The 19,129-nt window shown below is 37.2% G+C and overlaps 2 long non-coding RNA genes across 2 annotated transcripts; both read left to right on the top strand.

Annotated features, from left to right (window-relative positions):
• Positions 1-8,076: 8,076 nt before the first annotated feature.
• LOC110866201 lies at positions 8,077-9,294 on the top strand. The gene is made up of 3 exons (XR_002551222.1): positions 8,077-8,198; positions 8,727-8,780; positions 9,047-9,294. It is a non-coding gene; the product is annotated as an uncharacterized LOC110866201 (long non-coding RNA).
• Positions 9,295-14,846: 5,552 nt separating this feature from the next.
• On the top strand, positions 14,847-16,130 carry LOC110866202. The gene is made up of 3 exons (XR_002551223.1): positions 14,847-14,986; positions 15,521-15,574; positions 15,841-16,130. It is a non-coding gene; the product is annotated as an uncharacterized LOC110866202 (long non-coding RNA).
• Positions 16,131-19,129: the final 2,999 nt, after the last annotated feature.

Raw genomic sequence — 19,129 nt, 5'->3', positions numbered from 1 at the left:
CTTTGCAAGCAACATGTGGTCAAGCAAGCCATTTTTGATGTATCCTCGTTTTCTGATGAAGATAATCACAAGCCAACTGGGCTTTGGTGGAATCCCTGCTGGTTATCAGAGAGCAGAGCTGTATCTTCAACAGAATGCAAGCATAAGTTTACTCAGACCAACAAATAAAATTTTTGGTTTAGTAACTGAACAATGGGTGCTTCTTGAGATTGAACATGGAGATGGAATAGATATTGATTAGATCTCTCCATGAGTGGATCTTGTGTGTGTAGATAGATGATATGTTATATATATATATATGTCTATATAAAATGCTACTTGTTTTGCTTTAAGTTAACTTTTGTTTTATGTTGTTAAGAAGGAAATGGATAAATAAGAATGATCATCAGAAAAAAAAATTCTAACTTTCTGATAACCAAAAACAAAATCTGGTAAAAGAATCTATTTTTCTGTTAACACAAGAAAACATCAGAAAAAGACCAAGAAAGCAGGACGATACCAGAAAAAAACCAGAGTAAGTCTTCTAAATTTATCTCATTCCCTCTCATCATTAAAAAAATGTTGAAGTGATTACAATTCTGGTGAAAACAGTCACAAATTTAGGGGAAAAAACACATCAAATTCTGTTGACTTTATTTGACCATATCAAAAGGGGTCAAACAAAAGTCAGATCAAAGGAAATACATATTTTTAGTAGAAATTATTGAATGTCTGAAGACATGGAACTTTGACTTACAAGAAAAGAAAGGATGCAGATGAAGAAAGTTAATTGGACCTCCTCAAAAGAGTAGGGTCCACAAAAATGGAAAGGTGTCATACAACCGATAATGTTTCTCCAATCTGAATTCAGATGAAGCACTTCAGTGAAACTACAAGTTAAAAAGAACAAGTTAAAAAGGCACAACCACGATTACACGATTAATCATCATTAAAGTCTTGATACCCACGATCCAACGGTTATATCATGAATCAAAAACCGACATCCCATGATCAAACGGTAATAAAGACAATTAATGATCCTTTAACCACCACTGCATGACACGTTCCATATCCTCTCAACTCCATAAACCCACAACTCTCTGCTAAAACCCTTCACTATATAACTCTCACTTAGCAGAAAATTCAAAAATCATACCTTTCTCACAAATTCCAAACCAAAGCAAACTTTGTTCCTCACTCAAAAATCCCTAAATTCCAAACCCTAATTCACAAACTTCAAAAATGGCCGAAGTAAAGCTCAACATCCCGATTGTTCAACACGATGTATCTTTCACTGAAGACAATGAATTTCTGCCAATGAAAGAAAACAATTTGCTGATGAATACAGAGCATTCAGAATATGATGTGAGATGTCAACTTCTGATAGAGTATCTCATGAACTGTCCAATTTCAGGAGCTCTAACAAAAGAGAGAGAAGTACTAGAAAAGTTGCTACAACAATTTGTTCACATCTTTGATGAAGTTGAAGAAAACCAAATCTCTGCTCATGTATGGGAAAATGTTTCCGTAACATTAACTCTTGCAAGGGTAAGAGAATGGCTCGAACTACTTATTCTTGATAACTATGTGGAAGCACCAAGCAAGAAAGAGCTATTAAGTTTTATCATTGGGCTTGGTTATAAAAACAAGAAGATCAACAAAATTGGTTCAATCAAAAGAAATGAATTGCCAGCAATATGGCAAGTGATGATGGAAGTATTAAACAAATGTCTCACCTCAAAAATCGAAGGAACTGATCAGATTAATCAAGCTGTTCTAACAATCATGTATGGACTCATAACTGGGTTCAGAATTGATTATGGGTTAGAAATTTTTAACCTGATCAAGAGGTCAATCATCACCAAAAATGGAAAAATAATCTCACATCTACCATATCCGAGGTTAACTTCTATTTTCATTTCTGAAACATTTGTTGCAAGAGAAATAGAAATTCCAATTTTGGAAAATCTGTGGAGATCAAACACAATGAAGGCCTGGAGTTCTAATCATGGATGAGAATCTGACAAAGATATCCCTATATTACCAGAAAGCATGCTATGTTTCATTACACAAGATTCACAGTTCAGAATACAGCATGAGATACTTCTAACCAAATCAGACTCCACAACAGAAAGAGCCAGCAGAGAAGTTTTCAAATGCTCTTCATCACTAGAAGGAGATGAAGAACCAAAGTCAAAATCATTAAAAGAGGCAGGAGGAGAAGGAATTCTGATGATTACCAACTTACCAGATGATGTTGAAAATGATCAAATTCATGAAGGAAGAATTCATCCAGATTTTGATATGCTACAAGAGACAACACAAGAACATCATGCAGAATCACATACTGCTGGAAGAGTTCATGAAGAAGCTCAATTTGATGGCACTGAAATTGAAGCAACTGAAGTAATACATCATGATGAATCCCATATCGCTGGTACATCCTTCTCAAGAACTGTTTTAGTTGATACTCACTCAAAACAAACTAACTCAGAAAGTTCAGTAAATGTTTCTTACAACTTAGAACATAAAGAAACTGATGTTGATAAAGAGGTTACTAGTGCTTTTAATCTCAACTCTGAATCAGAAAATGAGGAGGAGTATGAGGTCTCAACAGATAGAGACCAGGAAACTGATCAAGGAAATCTGGAAAAAGGTAATATGTTTACCTTAGAAACTTATGGAGAATCACATCTTGATGTGATTCAAGGATATAAGGAAATCCAGGATGAGAGTATGTCACTCACCACTGGTGGAGATGATACTGGTAAACTTAAGGCTGCACCAAATTCTGGTAAAGCAAAAAGTGATCCTATCATTTCCAAAACAGCAGAAAATGTGTTTACAGCTGGAATATTAGCAGGAACATCTGTTGTTCCAAATATCCCTGAAAAACCCATGGATCAAGAAAATCTGGAAACTATGTTGGAAAAAGTTTACAAAGTCTGCAAAAGAAATCCAGTGGAAGAAAAACTTGATATGTTGCTGTCAGAAATACAAGGTCAAAGGGCTGAGATGAAGACTTTGTCAGAATCAGTGGAAGCAATAAAGAAACAAACTGATGATAACACTGAAGCACTAAAGTCCCCTCAGAAGATGAAAGAAAAAGCACCAGAACTCAACATTTCTGCATCAGAAATTCAAATGATTCTCACAGAAATAGAAAAGATCAAAGCACAAGTTGTAAATGTGATGGAGTCAAGGCAATCAAGCAGTGGAAATAGAGTTTTGGAAGAAGTTACCATTCTAAGGGCAAGTAATAACAGTATCACAGATTCCCTTGAGAAGCTGTCAAAAGAATGGGCTGAAAATCAGATGAAAGCTCAAGCTGAATTCAACCGAGTTCAGAAAAACATGGCAAGCAACTCAAAACTGGTAAGAGAAACACAACAACTAATGGAGAAGATGCAATTCAATATTGCAAGTTTAGCCAAAGTGGATCCTCAAGAACTCATGAAGGAAATTCCTGCTTCAAGCTCACATCGGAAAGCTCCAAAGTCAACTCCTCAACAATCATCAACCACACCAATCACCAATGCTGATACCACAGTGATGGGTCCACCTCCAAATATCCCAAAAGGTGAAATGCTGAAAAGGTTAGCAGCTGCAAAACCTCAAGTCATTACAAATTTGAAACTGCTAGCTGCTGTTCCAAATCCAACAATATCTGATGACTCAGCAATAAGCAAATATATGAATATACAAACAATGAAGGAATGGGAACAAGAAGGTGAGTCAGAGGCAAAGTCAAAGATTATTAAGAGAAAAATCTCAGAAACCAAGTCTGTCATGGTTAAAGAAATTGCCAGGGATGTAATGACGTTTCCTAAATACAATCTGGTGAGTTACTATTTGACAAAAGAAGATGAAATGCCAAGATCACTATCTCCTACCAGACTGGGGTTAAGAGAAGAAAGAATGAAAAGAGGGTCATATAACATTCATAAGCACAATGAGAATCCGGTAAGGAGAATTTTAAAGGTGGATGAAGTGAAAGTTGCAACTGATGATATAGGAGGAACTTATGTACAAAACAGATACACACTTCAAAGAGAAAATGGGGATGAACAGAAGGTGACCGATGAAGAATTAGCTGACCAGTTGCATCCTTTGGACATTTTGTTCATGAAGGATCACTATGAAAAGGAAAAGAAAAATAACCAAGAGGTCAGAAGGGCATTGAATGGCATATCAAAGGCTGGAATATTGCTATTTGAAAGAATGGCTTTTTCAGACTTTGATCTATGCATCAATTATGAACATGTGCACAACAAAAAGGTGTACTTTAGATCACCAAAGACAAAAGTTCCCTCAGAAATATTGGATGATGCAAGATCTGGAGACATCATTATGCAGACAAGCAAAGATGGAGAACAAGAATATGGTGTAATCTTCAAAGACCATGACAATAACAAAGCTCTGTTCAGAAGTGTTGACATCTGTAAGTACTCAAATCAAACTCTGAGGTATATCTTGAAAACCACGAACAAAAGATAAGAACATCTTCAGAAGATAGAGAAGAACTTGGAGGGAAGCAGAAAAGAAATTGAGCAAATGATTGAAGAATGGATCCAAGCAAGAGAATGGTACAAAGACATGTATGTTAGCTGCAACAAGTATATCTCCTACAAAAAGAAGATAAAGAAAGGAGATGTGCATAACAGAGTGAAGCTGAATTAAAACTTGTTTATTTTTTCTTCATCTTTTATGTAATTTGTTTTTCAAAACTTTAGCAACTGGTTTAAATTTGCAAGTATTAAGTTTCCACTGTTTGGAAATTTTATATTCATGAGGTAGTTCATTTTCTTACAATACTTAGGGGGAAACTGTTAGGAAACTTTATTTGTAAGTATTGAAGAAAATCTCAATCAACTGGATCTCTGAAGAAAATAACAGTCCTGAAGATCACAGCAAGAAGATCAGAAAGGACAACTGAAATGCAAAGTATCTACTTCAAAGAATCACAAGTTGATCAAGAGTTGATTTGGATTATCAGAAAAGGTCATTTCTGATGGATCTGATGATATTTCTGATGAAATATCATCTGTTTCTGACGATTCTGATCATCAGACTTTCTGATGATTTGTTCACCAGAATTTCTGATGAAGTGGTTTATCAGAAATTCTGATAAAAGACCCACTTGTCTAAAAATCACAACTCTATCTTGCCACCCATGACCGAAGCATGACATTGTTGGTTATCATGATTACAAATGCAACTTGAACGATGGATTCAATGAATATGTCAAATTGCTACTTTACGCAGGACTTATTGCATGAATAAACAATTGTTTATTCATGCCCACAACCGTCTATAAATAGAAGGCTCGAGAGGCACAAGATACTTGAGTTTGAAGCTTAGCATTCACATACAAACACCCAAACTCCACTGCTCTTCTCACCCACAAAAATCAAGATTCATTTGTATTAGATAATAATCTTACAATCACCTTGTTAAACTAATTTGTTTCAAAGTGATATAAACTCGATAATTCTGTAGGTCTTGTTTCTTGAAAGTCTGATTTCCATTTCCGCACATCTTTTTCACATATACTGAAATCACTTGCCATATTACGTAAAAAGAAGTTGTTAAGGCCATACTGGGTCCAACACCATCCATAATACACTACCATTACTTCCTACCATCCGTAATACAATACCATTACCTTCTACCATCCATAATACAATACCATTACCAATATTTCACTTTATGCACATATACATCAACACCCTTCATACCATCCAAACAACATACACTACGTGAAAAAGGGGCTATGACCACACTTTTGGCAAAACCGCCCTGCCACACATTTAAAAAATGTGTGGCTAAAGGTCATTTAAAACACCTTTAGCCATACATTTTATTTTTAGTGTGACCATTTATACCGGTTCAGAACCATGAGCCACACTTTTAGAAAATAATGTGATATTTATTAGCCACAACTCGAATGTGTGACTGTATGTTATCTATAGACACACATTTTTGTTTCTTGTGATAAAAAATTGACACCTTTAGCCACACTTTAAGAAAAAAACTATGATATATATTAGCCACAGTAACAACGTGTGACCAAATGTTATCTATGATCACATTATTTGTTTTCATGTGACCAATAACATATTTATTCAAAACCTTTAGCCACATTTTAAGGAAAAAAAATTGTGACATTTATTAGTCACACTAAAAAGGTGTGGCCAAATGTGATCTATGGCCACAATATTTGTTTCATGTGACTAAAAACTTATATATTCGAAACCTTTAACCACACGTTAAGAAAAAGCAACAACACTAGAAAAGTGAGACCAGATGTGATCTACGGCCACATTATATGCTTAATAATGTGGCTAAAATCTAATATATATGGCCACATATATTATTTTGTGTAACCAAAGTATATATGATAGCCACGCTTAAAATTACAAAATTTCATATAGCTCTATATAAACTTTCGTCACACTATCGTCAATTTATTTATTTTGTGTGACGAAATGTTACTATATGTCATGGAAAAAATGTGTGACCAAATGTATTACATCTTTAAAAATTCCCCCCAAATATTTTATCATAACATTTAAACTTCCCCCCAAAATATTTCATCCTAAAACTTTCCCCCCCCCCCCAAAATATTTCATCCAAAAGCTTAAACTTCCTCCCAAAATATTTCATCAAAAACTTTTCTCTCAAATAATATTCTCATTAAAAAACTATATTATTTAATATTAATAAACAAAAAAAATCTTACTACACATTAGTACCGGTATTGAATTTCCCGTAACGAATTGTTTTCGGTACCCACTTTTTTGCGTTTTCGGTATTGGTACTTTTGGTTCGGCACGGTACCGGTATTTTATCGAATTTTACTTTCAATAACGGTATAGGACTGGTACCGTACTGTACCGTACCGAACATTTTTGGCACCAGTACCTGTATCCATATTTGATGAATTTCAGTATCGGTGTTTTTCGGCACCGGTACCGTGCTCATCTCTAATAATATATGTGTTATTAGAGCACATTGGGCCTTAATGGGTCACAAAAGCCAATAGTGGGCATTGGAAACCTCCATTTTTAAGGGGAAACTTTGGCAAAATTTCTCTTGAAATTTAAAACTTAGAAAAATATTTTTTGTCACACCCCGATTTCTACACGTTTCACCGGTGGGCCCGGTGGGGGATTATCGTGACGTAGTTGGTAACATTACAGTCAAACAACACATTATTTAAATGCACAGCGGAAGTAAAAGATAGATATATTTCAACCGAATGTTATTGTAATATCATGTATCACGAACAGTTGAAAATAATCCACAGGGGGATCAAAAATAAATAGGAAATATTGTTCAACAGTTGACATCCAAGCTTGCGAGACTTATTGTGGACGCTAGGAGAAAGCCAGCCTAGTTCGCATAGTACCTGAACTTAACCTTTTTGGGAAAATACGTCAGTTTACACTGGTAAATACATTCAACCGACACTTTTGGAAAAGGTTTAATAAAATTGATTTGAATGCACGTGGCACAGACTTTTATAACTTGGGATAATTATTTTAATATAATACTTGTAAACGAATTACATTTTTCTTATGCGTTCAGTAGCCCGTACCGAAGTCCAGGTAAAAGATCAATAGACACACCACATTATTTATTTATTCATTTATGCACTGACGGGTGTACACCTACACCCCGCGCTCAGGTCGTGGCCATCTCGTAAGATGATGCCAGGGATATCCAGGACATGGTCATTAACCTCCCAAAGGCTTTAAGCAAACAAAACATTTCAAAACAAAGCATATCAATGATTTAACCTCTAATCGATTAAAGATTCAATGCTGGACCAAGCGGTATTTTATATACCTGTAACGCCCCAGAATTTAATTATATGTGTTTATATATATATACATTGCTATAGTATGTCATAAGATATAACTAGGAAATGAACCTAGTTAGAATGTGAGTTAGGATTTTAACTAAAAAGAATAAGAGCTGGCCATTTAAAAATAAGTGTGTATACTTGAGGGGTGGAATGGGTAAAAATGAAAGATAGGTTTTTAAAACACTGGAAAACACACAACACACCCACATATGCGTGTGTTGGGTCGCCAGGAACAAGGAGAGAATAACTCCCCTCATCTTCACAAAGTTAGCAAATTGAAACCCTAATTATGGCCATAGCCCTTGCATGTTAATGGATTCTTGATCATCTAGTCCTAACAAAGCTCAAGGTAACAAGAATTTTATGTTTTGGTAATTTTGGATAATTTGGGTTTCAAGAAATCCTAGGGTCTAGATGAAATTAGTAGGATAATGAGTTAGAATCACCATTTGGAATATGATAAATCCTTGAAGAATGTTAAATTTGGTGTTTAAAGAGAAAACCCACTTAGATGATGGCTCTATGTAATATGAAATCTTGTTGTAAAAATTGGTATAAAAATGTTGTATGATGATGTTCTTGCTTAATTTCGATACGGGGAATTGAATTAGGATGAAGGTTATATGAGATGTTGAGTGAAATTGATGTTATTAGAGTTATTAATATGAATGGGTCAATTGGGCATGAAATAGTTGTACATTATGCTCAATTATTAGTATGCACGCCAAGTGTTTGTCAAAATGCTCGAATGAATTAATCATAGGATTTACAATGTTGAATGGTTAGAATAGAGAATCGGTTGTTTGTTAATGAAAGTATGTTGATATTGGAATGAAAAGAATGACATGAACCTAAAGCATGTGATTTTTGGATATAGGGATTAAAGAAGAAAGCTCGAGTCACTCCGGATCACATACAAACAACGACAAAGGTTAGTTCTTCGCTTACAAAATAATATTAGCATGTAACAATGTGATGCGTCAATGTTCTTTTGTCAAAGTTGCATAATTGTAATGAGCTTAATGTAAGTCTATACATGATATGGATATGGGTCGAATAAGCAAGAAAGGATGTGGTGCTAAGTTGAGGAGTTCAAGTTCGAATGACGGTTGAAAAAGAGTATATTGTAGTTCGACTAATAACTAGAGGTCGTATGAATTATCTAATTGAAATGTCTATTTCGTTGGTTGTATGTAGGTAAAGCTACTTGATGGATGGCATGGTTGGACCGAACACACTTGTGATGCACGCTTCCGCGAAGTCTCTAGTCATGGTCTAAACTTTTGTTAAATGTTTTCTTTCGTTAAAAACGGGTCTTTTGTATATAAGTTAACCCGGAAGTAGTTAGATGTTGAACTTGTAGTCAAGAACTTGGTTATATTTTGTGAAACATTTGGGGTTCAAAACTTGTTCATAACTATATAGTTGGTTAATGCAAAAATTTACTTATGAATTATTCGAACCGTTTACCACTTTGTCAAATGCAAGTTCGTTAGTGTCTTTTTAAGTTTTAGACCTTACAAGTTGGTATCAGAGCCAAGGTTTGAGAGATTCGAGTAAGTGATGATGCTCGAGCTCAAACCGAAAGCTCTTGTGAAGGTGTGTTCGTTCCAAAGCGCCACGCAAGTAAGTACTTTAAGAATTTCATGTTCTTAGTTAGAAACGGGAATGGGTTATGGTTTAGTTATTAGTATATCCGGGGTTTGGATGATAATGGGTGCTATGGAAGGTTTCGGGACTGCCCAAGACCATTTCGGGTTGGAAAAAGAGGCTGAGAATGAAAGTTTTTAATTAAACAACGATTGCAGGCCAAAAGCACCGTCGGCGACGGCCCTTTTGGGCGTCGGCGACGCACTTGGAGGCTCCGACGGCTTAACTCCCTGCCTACGGAGAAATTTCAGCGACGGACATTTTGGAGCATCGTCGCCGACGCAGCCTTGTGCCATCGGCGACGCCCTCTCCTGAACTGCTTTGCTGATTTGTTTTGTTTATGATTCCGAGGCTTCCAAACCCGTTCCAAACACTTGTTAAACTTTAAGAACACCTCAAATTCTCTATGAAATTTAGATTACTAATAATTGCCATGCTTTAATAAGGAATGTGTAAAAGAACGGGACGTTACATACATGAATGAATGAAGTAAGAAGTGTGTCTAGAATGTTTGTATAGAAAAATTGGATGAAATTGTGACTTACGAGAATGAATTAATAATTATGATTGAAGTATAGAAAGACTGGAAAACGAATGTAATGATGTTTAACATGAATGTTCAATTGTAGATGGCAAGTGGAGGAAACACGGATACTACCGAACGTATAACTCGAAACGAGTTAAACAAGATGATTTCGGATGAGGTAACGAAGGCGTTTGATGCAAACGTTTCAAAGTTAGCCCAAGAAGTGGAGGGCCAAGTACTAAGTACGGTGGAGAATATGATCACGAACAAAGTGGATGAATTGAAGGAAATGATAACCGGGATTCAAGGCAAGAAGGAAGCAAGACGGTGCACCTACAAGGACTTCATGGCATGTAAGCCTACAACCTATAATGGGGAAATTGATCCCATTGAATGCCAAAGATAGATAGCTAACATGGAAGGGGTGTTCATTCGAAGTCATTGTGACAAAGAAGATCAAGTCATGTTTGCCACGGGGCAACTTTTACGAAGGGCTAAAGATTGGTGGGACTCGTATAGTAAGGAGATCGGAGAGAATCGAGTTCAAACTTTGACTTGGCAAGAATTCAAACAACCTTTCATCAAGTACCATTGTCCACAATCAGCTGTGGATCGAATCCAAGAAGACTTTCTCCGACTCCGACAAAGGGATGAATCAGTTAACGAGATCACGAACACCTTCCTTGATCAACTGAAGTTTTGTGAAGAAATAGTTGGAACGGAGAGGAAGAAGATTATCCGTTATCATGGCATGCTTAAGGCTGAAATTCGGGAGTTCATCACTCCTTCTAAATGTGAAACCTTGGACGAGATCATTGATCTAGCAAGGGATAGGGAAATTGAGATAAAGAGGCAAGATGAACGTGGGGAGAAAAGGCAAGCCAAGAAGGGGTCAACACAAGGCTCTTCTAAGAAACCCAAAATGCATGATCAAGGAACGAAAGAAGCTTCCAAAGGAGGGTTTCCACGATGTAAGACATGTGGGAAACCCCATTCGGGTGAATGTTTATTGGGAAGGAAGGGGTGTTACAATTGCGGACAAGAAGGGCATCCGTACTATAACTGTCCGAATCCCAAGAGGGTGTGCTACAATTGTAATGAATCGGGCCATGTGAAAGCTGAATGCCCAAAGCTCAAACAAGGGGTGAAGAAGGAAGGAAAGAAAGAAGAACCCGCGAAAGCTAAGGGAAGAATGTTCCAAATCTCCACGGAAGAAGCAAGGGCTCACCCGAATGTGGTCTCAGGTATCTATATGATAAACTCTATACCCACTTACATATTATTCGATACCGGAGCTAGTAGATCATTCATTTCTAGTGAGTTTGCACGTTCCCGTTTATTCACGATAGAAAGAATGTGTACACCGCTCGAAGTAGAAATTGCCGATTGTGAGAGTTACCTTTTGCACGAAATATGTAGAGGTTGTAGAATCACTATAGATGATGAAGATTTTGATATTGATTTGATTCCCATGGTTTTGGGAGAATTTAAAGTAGTGGTAGGTATGGATTGGTTATCCCGTTATCACGCGAAAATTTTATGCGAAAACAAAATTATTCATGTGACATCTCCTAAAGGGAAACGGGTAACCATTCATGGGGAAAGGGAAGTAGGGGCAAAATTTTGTACTATCTTAGAAGCAGTTAAGTACGTGAGGAATGGAAGTAAAGCATTTTTAGCCTGTTTTGTCGATACTAAATTAGGAGCCTTAAGAATTGAAGATACTAAGATAGTGAATGAATACCCGGATGTATTTCCGGACGAATTGCCGGGACTTCCACCCGAGCGGGAAGTCGAATTTCGTATCGAATTAGAACCAAATGCCAAACCAGTAGCCAAAGCCCCTTACCGGTTGGCACCCGCGGAAGTACGGGAATTAATGGTCCAATTACAAGAACTTCTTGACAAGGGTTTCATACGCCCTAGCGTGTCCCCGTGGGGAGCGCCTGTTTTCTTCGTTAAAAAGAAGGATGGGTCGATGAGAATGTGCATCGACTATCGTGAACTTAACAAACTCACGGTAAAGAACCGATACCCACTTCCGAGAATAGATGATCTCTTTGATCAACTACAAGGGGCAAGTTGGTTCTCAAAAATCGACTTGCGATCGGGCTACCATCAAGTACGAGTAAGGGAAGAGGATGTACCTAAGACTGCGTTCAGAACTCGCTACGGACATTACGAATTCCTGGTAATGTCATTCGGGTTAACTAATGCTCCGGCCGCTTTTATGGATCTAATGAATAGGGTATGCCGAAATATGTTAGATCAGTTCGTCATAGTGTTTATTGATGACATTTTAGTATACTCTCGTAGCGAGTCTGAACATGCAAGTCATTTACGTCAGGTACTCGAGACGCTTCGAAAGGAAAGATTATATGCTAAGTTTTCTAAGTGTGCGTTTTGGCTTAGGGAAGTGCAGTTTTTAGGACACGTAATTAACGAAAAGGGAGTTTTGGTGGATCCCTCCAAGGTGGAAGTCGTGATGAAATGGGTACCCCCGAAGAATGTTAGTGAAGTAAGAAGTTTCCTAGGTCTAGCCGGCTATTATCGGAGATTTATCCAAGACTTCTCCAAAATAGCCCTTCCTTTAACTAAACTAACAAAGAAAGAAGAAAGGTTCGAATGGAATGATGATCAACAGAAAGCTTTTCGAATGTTAAAGGAGAAATTGTCAAGTTCTCCCGTATTAACACTACCAGAGGGAACGGAAGACTTAGTTGTATACACGGACGCATCCCATCAAGGGTTGGGTTGTGTCTTGATGCAACGAGGCAAGGTTATTGCCTATGCTTCAAGACAACTAAAGCAACATGAAATTAACTATCCAACCCACGATCTCGAACTGGCGGCGGTAGTGTTTGCCTTAAAAATCTGGAGGCATTATTTGTATCGAACAAAGTGCATAATTTATTCGGACCACAAAAGCCTTAAATACTTCTTCGAGCAGAAAGATCTCAATATGAGGCAACGGAGATGGTTGGAATTGATTAAAGATTATGACTGTGACATTCTTTACCATCCGGGTAAAGCTAATGTTGTGGCGGATGCACTTAGTCGGAAGGAATACCCACCACCTATTCAGGTGAAATCAATGAGAATGATAGTTACCCCAAACCTTCTTGAAACAATACGCGAGGCGCAAGATAAGTCCTTAAATGTTGGCGATCCGAAAAGTGAAAGAACGAAAGGGTTTGAAAATGAATTTGAAGTAAACGCAAGTCGGTTAAGAACGAGGTTTGCGCGGATTTGGATACCGCGACACTGTGAGGCGAAGACCTTATTATTGGAAGAAGCACATAAGTCCCGTTACTCGGTTCATCCGGGAGCCACTAAAATGTACCGAGACTTGAAAGAAAATTTTTGGTGGCCGGGAATGAAACGCGACATTGTTAAGTATGTATCTAAATGCTTGACATGTTCCCAAGTTAAGGCGGAACATCAAAAACCATACGGGAAATTACAACCCTTAGAAATTCCGGTATGGAAATGGGAAAATGTAGCCATGGACCTTGTAACCAAACTGCCGAAGACAAAGAAAGGGCATGACGCAATATGGGTCATTGTCGACCGCCTTACAAAAAGCGCCCATTTTCTGCCCATTCGGGAGACTTTTTCCTCGGAAAGGTTAGCGGAAATTTATGTGAATGAGATTGTTTCTCGCCATGGTGTACCGGTGTCTATTGTCTCAGACCGGGATACGCGATTCACCTCCCGTTACTGGCAGAAATTCCATGAAGGAATGGGTACCCAATTGCATGTGAGTACCGCATACCACCCACAAACGGATGGCCAATCCGAACGAACAATTCAAACTCTCTTAGATATGTTGATAGCATGCGTGATGGATTTCGGGGGAAACTGGGATGAACATTTGGCATTAGTGGAATTTTCGTATAATAATAGCTACCAAAGTAGCATACAAATGGCGCCATATGAGATGTTGTATGGGAGAAGGTGTAGAACTCCTGTTTGTTGGGGAGAAGTAGGACAAAGAGAACTCGCACCGAATGATGTGGTGGCAATAACTAATGAAAAGATCGACGTCGTTCGGGCTCGATTAAAAGAGGCGCAAGACCGACAAAAGTCCTATGCGGATAAGAGAAGACGCCCTATTGAGTTCCAAGTGGGGGACCGGGTATTCCTGAAGGTATCCCCGTGGAAAGGCATAATTCGATTCCGTAAGCGGGGAAAATTGGGCCCCGATATATCGGACCGTTCGAGATTTTAGCTCGAGTTGGAAAGGTGGCCTACCGGTTAAAGTTACCTACCTCATTAGAATGGATTCACAATACCTTCCATGTGTCACAGTTGCGGGAGTGTTTAACGGATGAAACGGCTCATGTACCCCTTGAAGACATTGAAATAGACGAGAAGATGAATTATATAGAAAGGCCGGTAGCCATAAGGGACTCTAAGATAAAGACTCTTCGTAATAAAGAAATCAAGCAAGTATTGGTCCAATGGCAACACAGAAAAGGGTCCGATCTCATTTGGGAACCGGAAGAGGAAATGAGGAAGTTCTACCCGACGTTATTCGGTACGTAATCAGGTTTCGGGGACGAAACCTTTCTTAAGGGGGGTGGACTTGTAACGCCCCAGAATTTAATTATATGTGTTTATATATATATATACATTGCTATAGTATGTCATAAGATATAACTAGGAAATGAACCTAGTTAGAATGTGAGTTAGGATTTTAACTAAAAAGAATAAGAGCTGGCCATTTAAAAATAAGTGTGTATACTTGAGGGGTGGAGTGGGTAAAAATGAAAGATAGGTTTTTAAAACACTGGAAAACACACAACACACCCACATATGCGTGTGTTGGGTCGCCAGGAACAAGAAGGAGAGAAGAACTCCCCTCATCTTCACAAAGTTAGCAAATTGAAGCCCTAATTATGGCCATAGCCCTTGCATGTTAATGGATTCTTGATCATCTAGTCCTAACAAAGCTCAAGGTAACAAGAATTTTATGTTTTGGTAATTTTGGATAATTGGGGTTTCAAGAAATCCTAGGGTCTAGATGAAATTAGTAGGATAATGAGTTAGAATCACCATTTGGAATATGATAAATCCTTGAAGAATGTTAAATTTGGTGTTTAAAGAGAAAACCCACTTAGATCAAGATGATGGCTCTATGTAATATGAAATCTTGTTGTAAAAATTGGTATAAAAATGTTGTATGATGATGTTCTTGCTTAATTTCGATATGGGGAATTGAATTAGGATGAAGGTTATATGAGATGTTGAGTGAAATTGATGTTATTAGAGTTATTAATATGAATGGGTCAATTGAGCATAAAATAGTTGTACATTATGCTTAATTATTAGTATGCACGCCAAGTGTTTGTCAAAATGCTCGAATGAATTAATCATAGGATTTACAATGTTGAATGGTTAGAATAGAGAATCGGTTGTTTGTTAATGAAAGTATGTTGATATTGGAATGAAAAGAATGACATGAACCTAAAGCATGTGATTTTTGGATATAGGGATTAAAGAAGAAAGCTCGAGTCACTCCGGATCACATACAAACAACGACAAAGGTAAGTTCTTCGCTTACAAAATAATATTAGCATGTAACAATGTGATGCGTCAATGTTCTTTTGTCAAAGTTGCATAATTGTAATGAGCTTAATGTAAGTTTATACATGATATGGATATGGGTCGAATAAGCAAGAAAGGATGTGGTGCTAAGTTGAGGAGTTCAAGTTCGAATGACGGTTGAAAAAGAGTATAGTGTAGTTCGACTAATAACTAGAGGTCGTATGAATTATCTAATTGAAATGTCTATTTGGTTGGTTGTATGTAGGTAAAGCTACTTGATGGATGGCATGGTTGGACCGAACACACTTGTGATGCACGCTTCCGCGAAGTCTCTAGTCATGGTCTAAACTTTTGTTAAATGTTTTCTTTCGTTAAAAACGGGTCTTTTGTATGTAAGTTAGCCCGGAAGTAGTTAGATGTTGAACTTGTAGTCAAGAACTTGGTTATATTTTGTGAAACATTTGGGGTTCAAAACTTGTTCATAACTATATAGTTGGTTAATGCAAAAATTTACTTATGAATTATTCGACCCGTTTACCACTTTGTCAAATGCAAGTTCGTTAGTGTCTTTTTAAGTTTTAGACCTTACAATACCGTACCACAAGCCCGTATAGGGAAATAAGTTAAAATTATTCACCTTTGCAAGTATAATTCACAATAAGCAAGTGCGTGTAGCTTTTACCGGGTCTCCTATTCTGGAACGAAGGTTTATAACAACCTATTAGAATCCTAACGGGTCTTTAATTAAGCCTAACTTAGACCGGTTAGTTTTAACAAAAGATACGGTTCGAACGCACGATTAAGCGAAGACCGGAATAGAATGTGATTTAGACCCGACAAGTTGGAAGACTTGTATAATATGGGTAATCCAACCACATTCTGAATTTTGAGATACAAACGACGAGGTTTGACCCGTTTCGGCTAATTTATGTAAACTAGTTACATAAACCGAACCGAACGCGTAAAAGGCGTAACGGGTAACCTTAAGAGTCTTATACAGGTTTCCTAAGTTAATATGCTCTAAATATGTTGTGATATCAGTGGGATACCTTCCATTATGCCCAAAACGAGTTTAATCCCAATATACGCCTCGTAGGGGTATTTTGGTCATTTTAAAGATTATAAAAGAGATTATTTATATTTCTGATGTTCGGGTCTGAAGTAATCAGTAAAACCACTTGTTTTAACAAGTTACATCAGTAGGTAATAAGTCTTTATGACAAAGATGGTTTTAAATCCAAACTATGCGTTTAATACGCGTATAAAGTCGTTTTAAGCGATTTCCGGGTTATACAGGAAATCTGAGTTTTATGATCAGGTTATATAGTTCAAAATACTCTATTTATTATTTAAAATCAGTAGTAATTGGATTCGTGTCAAAATACTATGTAGAACTCATTTTATGTCCGAAAAGGGTATAATCCGTATTTACCGAATCAACGCCATAACCTTAGGTTATGAGCAGGTTAAAAATAATTAAAAATCTTAAAAAATCCCAAAATATTATATTACATCAGTGTGTAAAAGGTTTGGTGTCAAAATTTGGGTTTAGATAGGCTTTATGCTAAGTGCGTCGTTTAATTAACAAAAGTTTTCTTAATTGCGCTATATAGCATAACTCCTATTCTAGACCTTGAATTGACATGAAATTTTAGGGACATGTTTAGAAATCAGTAACTAAGGTTATTGTCCTTTCACACATCCAAAATTCTCGTTTTAAGGTCGAAAGGGCATTATGGTCAACTTTTTCGCATATAACGGAAAGGTGCAAAAGACTCGGACAAACAACGAACAGTCATAGAAGGTCATACCATCATGTAACCTGGTCCTAAGGGAGTCCTAAGGCATATCTAAGTCATACCAATTCGGGACAGAACTGAAGTCAAAGCAAAAGTCAAAGTTTTGCGACTTTCGGTTCCGAACCGGGTCAAAACAGTAAATTGTCAGATCAAACAAGCTTAGACCAGTTATAATTCTTATTATCAAGTTATATGAGTGATAAAATAGGTTACATGCCATCTACATTGTTAATTATGCGTTAAATCGAAAATTAGCATTCTGTTGACTTTTTCTAAGCAACTTTGACCCGACATTTAAACTAGTTAGAATGGGAATCAGAGGGTTCCCTTTTAAGGGTTTAATGCCCACATAATTACCAACATATAACTACCTTTGATTCGACTAATCACTGGACCATTTGTGATTAATCGTTAAGTCAACCGTTAATTACGACGGTTTGACTTTTAAGCTAAAACTAAGCAAAAACTTAACTAAGAAAGGTTAAGCATACTTACTAAAGTCTAATGAACGACCAGAGATGCTTAGAGAAGGCACTTGTGCTCTAGAGATGATCAGGAAATGCAGAATGAGGTGTGGTTACAATGGTTGCACATAAGGCCTTTATATAGTGTTCTTGGATGCATTAGATCATGCCACACAACTCTACAATGGATCCCAGATCATCAACAAGTGTCTCTGAGGCCTAGGGGTCGTTTAGGGGTCGCCCATGCTGTTAAATTATTGTTCTAAGTCGGTTAAAACACCAAACAGTGCTGCTGCCAACGTTTTCTGCATCTGGGAGTCTGTCGCGGCCCGCGTAAGATCTTAACAAGGCTTACGCGGCCTGCCTGAATCTTTCTGACAGAAATCAAATCATTTTACTCCTGACGCGGCCCGCGTAAGCCCTTGCTAAATCTTACGCGGCCTGCCTGAGACTTGTTGTAAGATTTTCAAATCTTTTTCAATTATTGCAGTTGGCTCTTGGTTTTACGGAGGGGTAACTTTGCATTTTGGGCCTTTCTTATTTACGTATAAGGGCCTCGTGACTTTTACCCGTCTTGTTAAGTCCTCGGTTACTTTATTACTACCCGAAAAGTCTTAACTTTCAACGGTTACTTTATTACTACCCGAAAAGTCTTAACTTTCAACGTTGACGCTTTCAACCCCTTATGTACGAATTCGATCATAACTTTCTCATTTGATAACGAAACTTTATGAAATTTATATCGTGCATTCTAGTGAGCATAATTTACCGTTACAAAGCCTCGGGTTTGCTAAAGGGTCACTCAGAGGTATAACTTAAACATGTTGACACATTTAACCCCTATAGTTTGTAATTCCTCTCTTTCTTCCACATTTTGTTCCGTATGATCCATGATTCATTCGTTTGAAGGTACGAGCATCATGTAGGGTTACTGTAAAGTATATTATCCCTTGTTGACATTTTGAACCCTTGAATTCACACACTTTCTAAGGTTGTCAACTTCAATCTCTCTATAGTATTTATTAACACGTTCAAGCTTATGACACGTGTCAATACATTATAGGACGTAAATTTTCGAGGTGTTACATTTTTAAACAAGTATTTGCAAATATGTTTTAACCATGATTTTTCATATAAAGTTTGCCATAATTTTTGTTACAAAAATTATAAATGTTGGAGGTTGTTTTTGATAAATAAAAGTGACTAAATATGTATTTAGGGAAATATATATTTAGATGTCACAATGTGTGTGATTACTTGTATATTATGTGTATTAGTTATATTATTTTAG

The sequence above is a fragment of the Helianthus annuus genome, chromosome 7, assembly GCF_002127325.2.
Source record: "Helianthus annuus cultivar XRQ/B chromosome 7, HanXRQr2.0-SUNRISE, whole genome shotgun sequence".
Classification (NCBI taxonomy): Eukaryota; Viridiplantae; Streptophyta; class Magnoliopsida; order Asterales; family Asteraceae; genus Helianthus; species Helianthus annuus.
The sequence above is the reverse complement of the archived record's forward strand: the minus strand, read 5'-3'. Positions and strand labels throughout refer to the sequence as shown.